The following is a 15301-nucleotide window of genomic DNA, read 5'->3' as shown; positions in this document are numbered from 1 at the left end:
TGCATTATAATAATCCAGTTTAGAGAGGACTAAGGCTTTGGCTATTGTAATGCAGTTGGCTGGAGATAGGTACGAGCGGCAGGCTGTAAAAAGCTTACAAGTGTAGGCGGATGAGGAGGCCATATCGTTGGTTTGTCTAGTTAGTGTTAGTGCAGAATCTAGGTCAATTCCTAAAGTTTTTACCACATTTGCTACTTTAATTGTGTTGCCGTCATTGTTGAATGAGGAAAACAGAGCATCCAGGTTGTTCAGTTTAGCAGGGGAGCCCAAGAGGAGCAGCTCTGTCTTATCATCGTTAAGACAGAGCCCGTGCTTCGCCATCCAAGCTTGTATGATAAGGTAAAAGTTGTTGAGTGTCCTACTATCCACAGTATGATCACCAGTGATGGGGATGAGTATCTGGGTGTTGTCAGCGTAGTTGGTGTAAGTGACGCCCAGATAGTCAAGCTCATCAAAGAGTGGTCTAGTCAATATATTGTAGAGAGTAGGAGGCACACAAGAACCTTGGAGCACCCCACAAGTGACAGGAGTAGGTGAAGCAGAGACAGAAGGTGCAAAGACACTGATAGATCTATTATTGAGGAAGGATTCAATCCAAGCGTTGGGTTGGTCTGAAAAGTGGGTAGCTGTAGAGAGGTGTTTACATAGAATTTTGTGATTCACCAAATCGGAGGCCACACATTGTGACTACACCAACTCTTACCTAACAAGTCAGCATGATAATGTATTGATTGAGAGGGAGCTGGGTTTGTGCTTTTGACTGGGATGGCAAAGGATTCTCACCCAATGGGTGCATGCTATGTTTAGACCTCTTTCTTCAACCTTGGCCAAACATAGTCTCAAGCTTCACCCATGCCACATTGGGGATTGTGAGGGTGCGCAGTGCCTGCTTTTGACTGGGATGGCAAAGGATTCTCACCCAAGGGGTGTATGCTATGTTTAAGCCTCTGGCTTCCACTTTGGCCCTAGACTCAAGCTTTACCCTAGCCACAGTGGGGTGTCATTCAGCATAAGTACAACTAAGCAAAAGCAGAATTACAATCTGTATTGGTCTGCATATCATCCTACAAACTCGGATGTTCTGAAGTAATCAGTAAGTCATCCCCAAATCATCAAGAACAAACATGTTTCATGGGAATGCTCTTGCAGTAACTGGCAGGTCATCCCAGCATCATCCCCAAATCATCAGGGACAAATGTGCAATCTCATGAAGTGATTAACAAGGCATCTTAAAAGCATCAGTAACAAAGAATTTTCTAAAATAGGGATGATGTTAGCATCATCGTTGTCATCCTAAACTAATTCCAAAATCACTACCCACCATTCTGAGATATTTTCTGATGACTTTAACAGCGTGATGACGTCTGATAATGTGGGAATGACTTCCAGTGTAGTTCGATAATCATCAGATGAAACCAGGATGCTCTCTAAAGTCATCCTTTTAGACAAGGGAATGTATGATTAAAGGTAATGTGTCAACATAGGACTGCTGCCTTTCAGAAAAAGGGAAAAAGCGGGTTAGTGATACTAATAAACACTGGTCAAGCTAAACAATGAATGCATGCACCGAATTGAAGCAAGCTTCTAAAATACGAAAGAGTAGCAGGGGAAAGGAGAAGGAAATACATGAGAGAAGGAGTTATTATACCTTGGTAACAGCAAACGTGCAATGTATAGTAGTTAACAATTTTTTCTAAAATACCACTAGAAATGATGATAGGATTTGCAACCATTTATAGTTGATCGAATAACACAGTTGCCTAAAACCAGATTACGTTGTTAAAATGCCTAATACAGTTTCCTTAAAATTATACAATAAGCTTGCCCGGGCAAAGACTGGGCATCCAGAGGCCAAACCTAGTGGGTCTGCAGAATATACGTAAGACCATTTAAACTGTGCTGAAATTAAAGTGGATAGTGCCTCATAAAAACCACAAATAAAGTGTGCAATCAGTGTTAATTTGATCTGTCGTGAGTTCAAATGCATGTATTTTATCCCTCATAGAGTCCAATGCATGACTGAATGATGCATGGCTTAACGCTAAATGCGAAGGGCCTATGATGAGCACAAAGTGGGCCTTGGCAGAACTGAGAATGGACTTAAACAGAAAGGCCTTGTTAAATATTACAACTTGCCCGTGTCTGAAGTGCTGAGTGCATTGGTCTGGATCAGAATCTAACCAAACTTGGTCTGAACTGTCAATCGTAGGGTCAGGCCTGTATTTTAAAGTGCTATATGTATGTATCAATGATTACAAGCAGCAAAAGATGGAGTAAAGTCTAAACGGCATTGCATGATTTAATGATGCATGGCTTAACGCTTAAGTGCAGAGTGCCTGAAGTGTGCCTATAGTGGGCCTTTTACGGAACTGAAAATGGACTTGAACGAAAAGGCCTTTTCAAATATTGCAACTAGCCGGTATCTGAAGTGCTAAGTGCATTGGTCTGGATGGGAGTCTAGCCAAACCTTGGTCTGTACTATCTATTAAAGTGTCTGACCTGTATCTTAAAGTGCTATATGCATGTATTACTGATTACAGGTAGCTGAAAATAGAGTAAAATCTAAATGACATTAGGGCATGATCTGATATTGCAACTGGGCCATATCCAAAGTGCTAAGTGCAGTTATTTATAGAGGGCTTTAAGACAACATAAGAAGAGAAAAATTGGCACATAGAAACATGTAACATGGCACTGCCAAATTCTGCCTGATTACCTCATCAAATTAACCACACAGGCTCAGCCTGCGAGGTGAAACAAAGAAAAAAGGAAAATTGCATATGGCCTTCTGTAACTAGACTGAACATATAATAGGAAACACATATTAGGAGCCTGGGAGGCAGTTGTTGTACAGGGAAATAGAAGTGTGGATGAATTTCAACCGAATAAATGGTGAACTCCAACTCTAAATGCGCGCAAGCCAGATGGAATGATGGCAACAACCAAAGCAATACTAATGCAGTAGTGGACCGATAGTTATGGTCAGGGTCGGACTGGGACAAGAAATAGGTCCGGACACCAAAATTAAAGTGGCCCACCCCTCACCTCAAAAAAGTGTCCCACACCTCGCCTCAAAAAACTGGCCCACCCCTCGCCTCATAAAAAGTGGCCCTCAAACCATCATCCGCGAATCGCGTCAATTCATGACTTTACAGAAAATGCTACGTATGGATTGTGTGACTGTTACATTACAACACAACTCATAAAATAACATAATTTAGCATACAGTTCTGTGACAGGGTCCACAGCTCCGAGGCGCAGGAGTGGCCTGAACCAACCACCCCCACTGCAGTTTTGGGACCTGCTGCAAGTCGATGCTCATGCAGGGCTCCGCAACCGCAGCATTGCAGGAGGGTTAGGGTGACCATGGTTGGATAGGAGGGGGGGTACTGACAACTAATCCCAATCATGGCCCAGATTTTGCTCACCTTGATGTTGAGGCGGCTGCTGGCATGGAAGCTATTTGCTCTCGTTTCAAAAGCAAAGAATGTTTGCACGGTGGATAGACAAACCTGACTCCTGGAATGGTTGGGTGGCTAGGGGTTCAAACTCGGGCTCCCATCACCCTCAGCTGAAGGGAGCACAACACTAAACTCACAAGCAACCTGCAAGCCATTCCCTTGGGCCCAGAGATACACCACGCACAAAGTCCAGTCCCGCCTCAGACCAGCACACACTCACTGTACCCACGGTACAGGCCAGGTGCTCAGAGACCAAGTGAAGCCTCAGGGTTCTCACAGAATGCAGGCACTGAAGGCCTGCTACAACAACATAAGCTCACGGGAAAGCTATAAAGTGTTTCCTTGCATTCCCTACAAAGAAGAACAACGTGCTTAAAGGGTCTGGTGAAGGACAGGCCAGTCCTTGTTGACTTGGGTGGTTAACTGAATAAGGACCGGCGCCAGCGTAAAACTCGGGTGTCAGCCTGCTGCCACATGCTTAAAGCAATTGCTTCCACCATCTGTGTATTATCTAAGTCACAGCTTAGAATCCCCGGAGGGCCAATTCAGCCCTTCATCCTTCCAAGGTCAATAAACTGTCAACATGCCATACAATTGTCTAAGAGTAATATAATTATGAAACAGCAAAAAAAGTGATAGCAATCACCGCCGCACTGAAAACGGTTATTCTCCGTTTCTGCAGTAAGTGCCATCTCACCTTCAGAATGAAAATGCAAAAGAAAACCTAGATGGCTTGCTACCAATGCTCTACTTTGCTGAAAATCAACCCTGCCCATCCATACAGTAACTTCGAATCCGCAGTAGAGGCCCTTATGCTTTTTCGCCTGGGTGGTGGAAGCACCATGTGCGCCGCTGTCTGCCTGCCCCATTAAAGGCCTCTGGAAATGTAACCACATTATGCTCACACTCGTCGAACTACACTGCATGGCCCTACAAGCATGCATTGCCTTCAAGATCAGCTGCCCTATCTGCAATACTGTCACGTTACAAGCTCTCTTTCCTACCTAGCCAACAGGGTCCCTTTCTCTGGCTGCGGCTTCCACAAGAAGCCATGACCTGGTCAGATTAGAACTGCAAAATAAAAAATCTCATTTATGCCCACATGCATGTGGAACCTCAGTCATCAACATTAGGCGTTCATCCACCCCCCTGCAATTCAGGAAGGAGGTACCCTCTTCCCTCCCCCACCAGCAGTGCCCATAATGTGTCCTACAGGGCCCACAATGCAGAGCAAAAGGTGAGCCAATCATGTAGCTCCAGAGCTGCCAAACACAACCGGCACGAAGCTCAATTTCGCTAATTGGGCTTTAACTGTTAGCCATGGGGTCCCTTATGAGGTTTAATGTGGGTTACAGATTGATTTGCTTGGGGCACCCTTAGCGGGCATCTCCTCCAGAGGGTCCGGGCAATCACTTTTTTAACACACTTTAGCAGTGCCCTTTTTATTTTGTAAATCTGATGGAACATTTTGGACTAAATGCCCAAACACAGCTCTGGTTATCCACCAAATACCTTTATTGATAGTCATTGAAGGCGATAATAAAACTCCCCTTTTAAAGTATATTTTATATCTGATGTCTGCTAGTTTGATATGCAAAAAAAGATAGTCTGCGTCATATGAATACTCAATTATTTGTTAATGCCATGCAGAACAACAAACTGCAAGTTTGTGTGAGAGAGAATCTCCGCTTCACTGTTAGCCAAAGTGTGATTTTTGGCAAATAATGTAATCCCACTCTGCTTTACCTGTAAAATGTGGGTGTTCTCAAAGTCTGACAACTTTTCTACATCACGATAATGGTGTCAAAACAAGCCAAAATCAGTCTGTGACTGATCACTGTCTCTGGGAGATGATTGCATTAGGCTGAAATAATCACATTTTAAAGGTAAAGATTTAAAAAGTGTGTGGGGAGAGAGAAACATGCAAGTGGACCCAAATAGAGAACTACGCCAAGAATGAGACACACGTTCCTGCGGTGCCTGCTCAAACCTAGCTAGAAATCTCAAACCCCTGTTAGAGAGTGTCACTATAACATGATTAACTATATCTTTGGAGCCATATGCAACCACCCCCCACGGAAAAGACTGAAAATGTCAAGTGTTCTGGCCTAAGAAACAAAGAGAACTTTAGATCCTAGGAGGAGGGAAGAGAAACACGAAAACCTAGCACTGAAGAAGCCAATAGTTAGGCTTTTGGCATAGGCATTTGAGCTTCGTGCTTGACTCCAGCCTATAAGCACATGACCAGCTATTGATACCCAATAAGTTGCCCAAGAGCTATCCTCCCATCGGAGGAGCTATATCATATACCATTTATTGTGAACAAAAGTCAAGACAATCACACAATCAGTGCCATCAAATGGCCAAACACCCACTCATTATTCACCATGGATCGGCACAAAATGCCCAGACACATAGACAAATTGTGAGACTCGGGGCAGAGTAACGTACTACCATCTTTGGAATGCTAGCTCACCTCCACCCATTATAAGGTCATGTTGCCAGAGCATTCCATGTTGTGGGTGCGCCTTATCATCACAATACCTTGTATTCTGTAGGACACACACACATAATGTCTGGAGGTCAAATACATAACCCTTTGATCCCATCAACCCTCCGCTATATACGTAACAATAGCCAATTAGCCATATTTATTTCAATAAAATGCGTAAAACCAGGCAGTGCTCCATGAGGGAATATTGCTCAATATTGTGTATTTATCACGATTTGTTTGCTGTGTGGGGATAAAAAGGTGGCTCAAACTTTGTTTTAACACAGGGCGCCGTCTAGGCAAAGTCGTGCTCTGGGCCTCTGACGACGATCCTGAGACAAGACAAATGGAGAACCGAGAACGTCAAAAATAGAACGGTTGGAAAAATGCACATGGGAGCAGCACAAACACTATGGTACGCTTACAAAAATAAAATAAACGAGAACCCAAGCACCGTTGTGACTGCTCTACAGTGGGTGTGTGTGAGCGTGTGCTATTGTTGTCTGTGTAAATTGCTATTGTTTTGATGGAATCTCGTGCGTACAGTACTGTCCGTGGAACACAAATGTACAAAAAAAAGCTAATGTATGGTGCAGAATTTTCCGGACTAGCAGTGGGCGCAGTGGAAGGGTGGCGCACTCGCGCACACAGTCACAGTTCACAGACCCCTGGCCTCTCTCGCAGAGTCGCAGCATGAGCATAGTCACAGGGGCGTTGCTAGGGGGGGGCTAAGAGGGCTATAGCCCCTGATCTTTTGGTTGTAGCCCCGGATAGAATCTCAGGAGCTACAGCCAAAAGACTAGCTAGCCCCGAGTCCCAACAGTTCCGACATCAGCTTAGCCCCGGGTCTTTTCCAGACCTAGCAACTCCCCTGGGCATAGACCCCAGCCCAAGGGAGGCAGCATGCAGAATCTCACAGGCACCGCCGCACCCCGGGTCCTCTCAGCTTAGCACAATGTCTGCACACAGTACACTCACGCACTGATGCACCCAAATACGATTAAGCCAGGCTGCCAGCCAGTGAAGCCACAAGTTCACTTCACACACCCTGGCACAGCACTCACACGCCCACCACCACAGACCCTCTCAGAACGGGCTCGTTCATTCATTCATTGCACATGCAGCACGACACCCACCACGCACGGTATAAAACACAGGCACTGCACGGTTTCCTGTTCAAGCCAAGAATGTGTTAGTTTGTGTGACCTGTTTGTTTTACCTCAGGCAGCACGCATAATACGGAGAACTGAGCCGCTATGCTCAACTTGGCAATGGCATTCGCACGCTTTCAGCGGCAGCCCAGGTGCCCCGCTGTTTGCCTCCTTACCTGATTGTGCTGGCTGCCTGGCTGGCTGATGCTAGCTGCTGCCTGACCCTGGCTTGTTGGGCGCGCCGGCGGCCTCCACTCGCCTGGTCCTCCTGTGGGCACTGGGCGCCTGCGGCCTCCCGTCTTGCCTGGTGCCGGTAGTCCTCCTGTGGTGGTCGGCACTGGGCTGGCTGCCTGTTGGCCTTGTCCGCTCTCTGGGTCTGCTAGGTCTGACCGTGCAACTCAGTGGTGTGCTGTAGTGTGCCGTGCAGCTCAGCTTGGGCCTGGCTCTCTATCTACTCGCCGTGCGTGCACTGGCCAAAATCATGCCCAGTGTCAGAGGCCCAACTATCCAGACTGACTGAGACTGTCTAACTCAATCATGTGGTGTGACTGAATGATGCGGCCCCCAGCCCCATGCACAAGTTGCGTTTCAACTTTGCAAAGAAGTGCAACAATCTGTTGTTACTTCCTGCAAAGTTGGAAGCAACGGTCTCTCTCTGTAGTGTGAAATGCCAGTGGAGGCGGGGCCCCAGGCCCGCCACCCAGCCAGCTCTCATCATCTGATCCAACTTCCAAGCCCTGCAGGCAGCGGCAGGAAGGCTGCCCACCGTCCACGGCTCCCCAGGGTCAGGAACTGTTTGCCAAATACTTTTGTTTTGCTTAATTGTGCATTCGCAATGTGTGCAATTAGCACCCCAGCCGGCCGGCCGGCCCAAGGAGCGATCACCGCACAGCGCCGGCCCCTGCAGTGGCGGCGGACGGGCACCACGCCCGCCGATGGCCTGGGCCACCATATTGTGATATGCATCTGCTGGCTGCTGCAGACTGCATTAACATGCATGCATCATAAGATGCATGCTGCATGAAATTAAATCATCAAAGCAAGAGGTAAGGTAACACCAACCATCTCTGTTACCTTGCTTTGATTAGCTGCAGACTAGTGACTCTGCAGACAGCGCCTGAGAGGCGAGCTGCCGTGCCCAGCCCCAGCCCCTACTCCGCCAAGGCGCAGGCGAGCGGCTCCGCTCCGGCCAGCCACGGGCAGGGCCACGCCGCCATGGCATGACGCTGCACACAAAGAAAGTGTGTGTGTGTAAAAGTTAAAAAATAAATAATTACTAAAAAAAAAACAGCCCAGTGTGCCTGTCAGAAAAACCGGTCCCTAGGGTCCCCGAAAAGGCCATTCCAAGCCTGGTTACGGTTAAATAGCTCTACTCGCAGAAAGAACACTTTTTGGGCGGCTTATAACTTTGCTCCCCCTGGACCAATCCTCACCAAACTTTGTAACAGAAGTATATGCCCCCCTCGGAAAGATTATGCAAAGTTTAGTGCTGTTTCGTCAAGGTGGGGGCAAATATATAGGGGCAGTGCCAAAATGTGTGGAAATCTGCATAGATGCAAAGGAGGAAAAATAATGTTGCTGATGCATGCAGCCTAAACCGCTGGAAGTATTTTCACCAGATTTGCTCCAGGAGTGGCGGCTTGGTCCCTAAAAGTGTGCTTTTGTAAATTTGGTGTAAATCCGTCCAGTAGTTTAAAAAAGAAAATGGTCATAAAGTAGGTCCACAAAAATATGTGATATCTGGGTCCGGTCCACAGACCCACTTCCCTATTCGGTCTGCAGACAACCCCCTGGACCAATCAGGGTCCGGTGCGACATCTGCGGACATCGGACGTGCCCGATGATTGGATAGTGAAAAGCATGAGATGTGTCATATTTTTTTAAACGGTCACCATGTTGGATTTGCGGACAGCCGCCAGTGTCCGTGGATAGCATGGTGGGGAAAAAGTCTGGAAAAACACATTTGGGGTTATTTTATGGCTGAAAGATGGCCTGGAAAGGGTGGGGCAGTGCAAGAAAGACGGCATGAAGCTGTTTGTATGGTTCTATGTGAAAGTACGGCATTTAAAAGACAGAACACAAAAATGAGCGATTTTTTTCTTTTAAATGTATTTATTTTTTCGGCCGTTTTTGTGTTGGCTTTTAAAAACAGCAATATGACATCCTTCCCACCCTCTCCCACTGGTTTTTATGTCAAACAGGGGGGTTTCACTGCCCCTTCCGAGCACAAAACTCTCCAAATCCGCACGTATACGCTCACAAAAACACTCACCTGACAGTCTGTCAGCCCCTACGCTCACTCGTGTGCGGCAGGGGCTGACAGCTTGATTTCGAATGACCGCTGTGTCACAGAATGGTCATTTTAAATCAATCTTTTTTTAATTTATTTTTTAGCATCATGGACCAGGCACTGGTCTGGCTCATTTGATTTCCTCACTGACCTCCCTTCCCAGCTGCAACTGGGCTATTTGAACTCCACCACCTCACTGTGTACCTGCAGAGTGCCCCACAGTTTTATCGTACCATTGGGGGAATTACATATCTATTTGCTCCCTCTGGCTTACCTGATGTCTTTTCTTTTCTCATTTTCAGTGTTATGTTAATGACACACAGCTTTACTTAAACACTCCTGAACCTAAACCCCCCCATCATTCCACAGAGGGAAAAGCTGTAACGTGGCACGGCCAGAGCTCCAGGTCTGCGGGGGTACTGCCCCTGGCCTTGGGCACTTGTCTTCCATGTGGGTCGACAGCCCCCAAGCCCAGCACTGGTCCCAGGGAGCCCCAGCAGGGTAACCATCCCTCCCCAGAGGGAAAAGCTGTAGCGCAGCCCAGCCACAGTTCTAGGACAGCCTGCTGCCCCCAGCCTTGGGCGTCTGCCTCACACGTGGGTAGACCACCCCCAGCCCAGCAGCAGTCATGAGATGGCCCATGAGGGTCCCCATCCCTCCCGGGAGGATAAAGCTGTAACGTGGACCGGCCCAAGATCCAGGACGGCTGGGGGAACTGCGAAGGCAACGGACGAAACAACCCCAACCCCAAAATCTTTTTCTTGGTGCCTAAGTGCTCCTTACTGCTTTCCAGGGTTGACAAAATGGGACCAGACCCTCAATTTTGCAACTACCCTCCCCACCCAGGGAAGCAGAAAGGTTCTACTCCTCCTTGGATGATTCCTGTGGGGGCTGGCCTGGGCAAAATTGCCCTAAGTTGTTTTGCCTTCCTTGGGGGCAAATGGGTGCAAAACAGCACTAATTTGCCCCCAAAGAAGGCAAAACGACATTATGCCATCTTGTTGGCATTTTGTGGGGGTAGATTGGCCTGGGAGGGGGCCCACCCAGAATCATATCCCTGGTGACCTAGTGGTACTTGTTGCTTCCCATGGGGTGGCAAAATGGGACCAGAACCTCAATTTTGCTCCCCCCAGGGAAGCAGCAAGGCTCTGCCTGTCCATGGGGGGCAGGAGGAATCTTAAGAGGGCTGTCCCACAAGCACAGGGCCAGCCCTCCGATACCCTCCAAGCGCTCCGCTGTATGTTGAGTGTAATGTTGTTTGGCCTTCCTTAGGGACATATCGGTGCAAAACTGCACCAATTTGCCCCCAAAAAGGCAAAACAGCATTACGCCATTTGGTTGGCATTTTGTGGGTGTGGGGCGCTGATTGGCCTTCCCCGCCCCAAGTTCATATCCCTGGTGGCTTACTGGCCCTTGCTGCTTCCCTCCGTTCCCTGGGTTAGTAAAATGGGGTCAGGCCCTCAATTATGCCCCCCCCCAGCGAAGAAGGACCTCACTGGGGGGATTCCTGAGGGGCCTGGCCCACAGGCACAGGGCCAGCCCCCTGATGTCACTGCTGTGTGCTTTTTTTTTGCACATTTTTTTAGGCCTTCCTTGGGGGCAAATGGGTGCAAAACAGCACCCATCTGCCCCCAAAGAAGGCAAAACATTGTGTCCCATTTTTGTTGGGGGGCTGTTCCCTGGTGTTCCAGTGGTGATTGCTCGTAGATCGAACGATCCTCGACCAGCAGCCTTCTAGAGTGAGTATTCATTGCAAAGGGGAGGCTCTTACATATAATCTGACACAGTAGTTCTTGACTCACCAAGCTTACTTTTGGAAACATTGAGTAATAGCCATGTAGCTTTTACTGCAGTTCGGTGACAGGCAGACACAAGGGCCCCTGGCTTCTCTGCAACATATGGTGCCCCATGTAGGCGAAGACCTGGCACCCACAGCAGGACGATATACATGAATTCCACTTTAAATCACTTCTATGGCAGCGGTGCACCCAAAGTACTGTTGGTAATGCAGTGATTTTAGTACATCAAGGGATGCATAGACTCGCTCTATATCAGATGGCTACAGGGGTAGCTCAGCAGGTTGACAGACCGTTGCTGAGACGTTATATGGAAAATATAATTATGTGTATTGATATATTGTTGTTTCTTTTAATGTGTTTAAGGTTTAATTTAACCAAAACAATAAAGAAATATATGCAAAACTTGTTAATCGATTACTTTTTGCAATTACTTATAAAAAAGAAAGCGCTATAAAATGTGTTTGGCGATGGGTTGTGGCATTTCTGCTTCTGTAGTGAAAACCAAAAGTTGGCAGCCACAAACCCAGTTTAATTTTCCAATAATTGCTGTCGGCACAACGTAAGCATTTATTTGTGACTAACCAGTTTGATAAACATAACATCTTTATAAATATAATCTGTGATAAAACACAAAGCAGGGGCAAACAAATACAGAGTATTGGTGTGGTGCTCAGAGCAAAGAAAATATAATAATAATAATAATCTCAAAGAAAACTAGCGAACGCAAGTTTCAGCAGCGTTTTTCAGTTTAGAAATTCGTTTTTTCGTATGAACATGTAAAATGCACATTTGAACAACACTAATGTGTCGAGAATGTAGAATGCCTGCTTTCAACAGTGGTCCCCACCCCCCGCCACAGTGATGCTCATGGCCCATTAATTTCCGTGGTGTCCCTTTCAGGACAGAAGAAAACAAATGGGGTGAGCAAACAGAGCCATGAAATGCGCGAGTGACGGGTGGGGAAAGGAGCACCATATAGATTAGGTCACTGAGTCTCCAGTTTCCCTCTGCAAAGCTGGGGGGCTTGGTAAAGCCTGGTCATGGCTGGGGCAGGCCGGGTCCCGAGATCCAGCCAAACAGCTGATTCCGGATCTCAGACCCGGCCAGAGCCGTTCCATGGACCAGAGAGGGTGACAAGGCAGAGGGGCAGCCAAGGCAGGGGGACCGCTGTTGTATGATATCTGGTCCCCCCACGGCAGATTGCTGGATCCAAGCAATCTGCCGTGGGGGAGCCATATATCATACAACACTGGCAATGCATGCTTCTGTCCCCGCTCGCCTCCTCTCTCCCGTGGCCCCAAGTTAGGGGCACCAGCATTGTAGTGATCTGGCCCCCCTGCTCGCCTCCTCTCCCCATGCGTTCACCTTTGTGGGTCCAAAGGGGGAGAGGGAAGCAGAGGGACCAGCAAAGGCATGAAACGCTTGCTCCCCGGCACCCCCTCCAAATGTGGTGTGGGGGGCTGAGCCGAGAAGAAGCATCCCTTACCAGGCAAGAAGATACTGGCGGCACCAGCAGGCACACATCATGGACGTGCCATCCAAATGCAGGAAAGCGCACATGCAGCCTGCGTTTATTTCCTGTTTCGTGGCCATGTCACACTGACTGGGCATGGGGGTCAGTTGCTCGCCATGCACAGTTACGTGAGGCAAACAAAAAATATCTTCTTTTTTCTCACCGTCCTGGATCACACGGCCCTCAGATTGAAGACCTCTGGCTACGGTATGGCTATTTTTAAGGCAAAATACTCAATTGTTATCTTGCTGGTAAGACTACATAGGAGTCTACATTTTCACTGTATACTAGCAAAATATACATGAACATGCAGGCACCTAGTCAGTAAGACAACGCAGGGAAATGAAGGAATTCCTTCCTATACAGACAGACAGCGGAAGAAATGCCCTGGGGGGGCGGGTGGAAATCAAGAAAGACATCTTGTGGTACAAACACACTCTGGCCAGTAGAGCTCAAAGCACTGAGTGGTAAAGTTAGACAATAGGCCATACCCTGCAATGTTCAAATTAGAACCCCCCCCCCCCACCTCATAAAGGCAGTAAAGTTACAGATATCATGCCAAGGTAACGTCAGCCCCGCCCGCTGCTCTTCATCCAGAGCCCCTGGCTGCCACCGGACTCGTCACCCGCTCCGGTTGCGGCACATATATCATCACCAGTGCGGGAGGGCTTGGCAGCCCCAGAAGCACCCAAGCCCGCGTGAGTCTGTGCAGCAGTGCAGAAAAAGAAGCAGGCATGCGGCTGTGGTAAAAATGGGATCAACATGGGGCTTAATTTTAAACTAGCTGAGCGCATCGCTGCATACTTGCCAACATTCTGTGACCAAAAAGATGCAGGATTTTTCAAGTTTCAAAAACAATAATTCCAATAACAATGACATCAAATGAAAATGCAAAACATACATTGTTGGCACCATTGAAGCATTCTAAAATTAACAACCCATCAAACAGCACAGCATGGAAAGATGTTCTAATGTTAAAAATGTATAATTCTGAATGGTAACTTAACACCAAATTCAATTACCTAACTTCACAGAAGGTAATCACACAGAGGTGATAGGCAACATTTGCCACTGCTCTGTAGCAGCAGCCCAGGCAGTACATATTTATTGTAAGTTGAACACTGAATGACATGGCGACTGATACCCCCCTCAGTGTGAAAGGCAGATGCTATGTGATGCTGTTACACTCTGCCACTTGCCTTCACTGGTGGTTCACCTAAGGGTTGTCCCGCCAAGAGTACGGGAGTCAAGTAGCCGTCAGGTCAGTGGATTGGTCTGAGCCCAATCAAAGTATTCACCTAGCAGCCCACTGTACAGACAGACTGTTGCATGCTTTGTCCTGGCGCCTGCCTTAGAGTCACATAAATTACCTGCCACTGTAAAAAGCTGTAGGATCTGCATACATGCCAATCCTCCCGATTTAGGTGGGAGACTCCCTATTTTTAGGCGAAAAATATTGCTATTTTTCAGTCTCCCACCTAAAATAACTGTAGCCCAATGCATTCCTATAGGGAAATATGCGTCTCCCGACTTCCCTGTGGAAATCTCCCTCCCAGGTGCATCTGAATGTTGGCATGTATGGATCTGTCACTGAAATCTGTAGGCGGTAGGACTGCTTAAAAAGCAGTAGCCTACTGCCAAAATCTGTAGGGTTAGCAAGCATGTCACTGTTTCAACAGTAAAAGCTTTGTTGGGCAGATAAGGGTTAAGGAAGATGGTGTATAATCCAACTTGCTGTTGGCAGCCGAATTTGGAAAAAAACATCTGCATTGGAATTCCCTTGGCCTGCATGGCAGGCCACAAATCACTTCTGTTTGGGGGTGGAGGGAGCCGGGATGTGGATAATACCAGCCAAGAAGACACACAAAGATCCGCTGTTGCTACAACCAAAATCAAAATAGGAAAAACAAACCCACCAGCACCCAAATATACCTGGCGCTTCGAAAGACTTCCGAGATGTATAAGTGCTACACACAAAATAAATACGTTCCGTACACGGCATGGAGCGTGCAACGCCTAGCCTTGTCTTCCCGCTCGTGCAACATAAAAAAAATATGACGAAGTGAACGTTGCAGAGCACGTGATGCAGAGCACGTGATGACGTAGGGCGGAGCGTTGCTATGGTCCGTTTCTCAAATGGGAACTAGTAGACACTACCCTTTACAAAACGTCATATATCGGATTCCAGGCAGCATTAGGTGAGTGTATGCGGTCCCGCTCTTGTAGTGATTTTTTATATGCATTTCTTTTCTTTTAGCAACCATTAACTTAGATATTCTCACCCCTTTGTTTAATTGATAAGAGGTGCCCTTTTGCAACCTTTGGAAATGCACGTTGAAGCTGTAGTTCGTTGTATTGTAGTTATCACATATTGAAATGAAACATTGTAATTACGTGAATTTCTAAACATCTGCTTTTCAAATTACACAGGGCAGCCTGTTGGTCGCTGCTCCAAAGCTCAGCTATGGTACGGGTCAGGCTCTGGAATGCTCGCAGATGCAGTAACTGCTGTGTAGCTACTATACAGACCCTGCTCTGGTGTAAGTGACTACATATATAATAATCAGGCCTGTTGCTTGACCCGGGTGAAGCGGGC

General features: G+C 47.4%; 1 protein-coding gene across 1 annotated transcript in view; it reads left to right on the top strand.

Moving 5' to 3' along the window:
- Window positions 1–14778: 14778 nt before the first annotated feature.
- Window positions 14779–15301, top strand: part of LOC138527536 (synaptosomal-associated protein 23-like) — a 358067-nt gene continuing 357544 nt past the window's right edge. The window contains exon 1 of the mRNA XM_069638783.1: window positions 14779–14903. The gene's annotated coding sequence lies outside the window, so the exon portion shown is untranslated. The remainder of the gene's footprint in view (window positions 14904–15301) is intronic.

Source organism: Ambystoma mexicanum, chromosome 14, assembly GCF_040938575.1.
Source record: "Ambystoma mexicanum isolate Mex_15411 chromosome 14, UKY_AmexF1_1, whole genome shotgun sequence".
NCBI classification, from domain to species: Eukaryota; Metazoa; Chordata; class Amphibia; order Caudata; family Ambystomatidae; genus Ambystoma; species Ambystoma mexicanum.
Note: the sequence above shows the minus strand (reverse complement) of the source record. Positions and strands in the feature narration are given on the sequence as shown.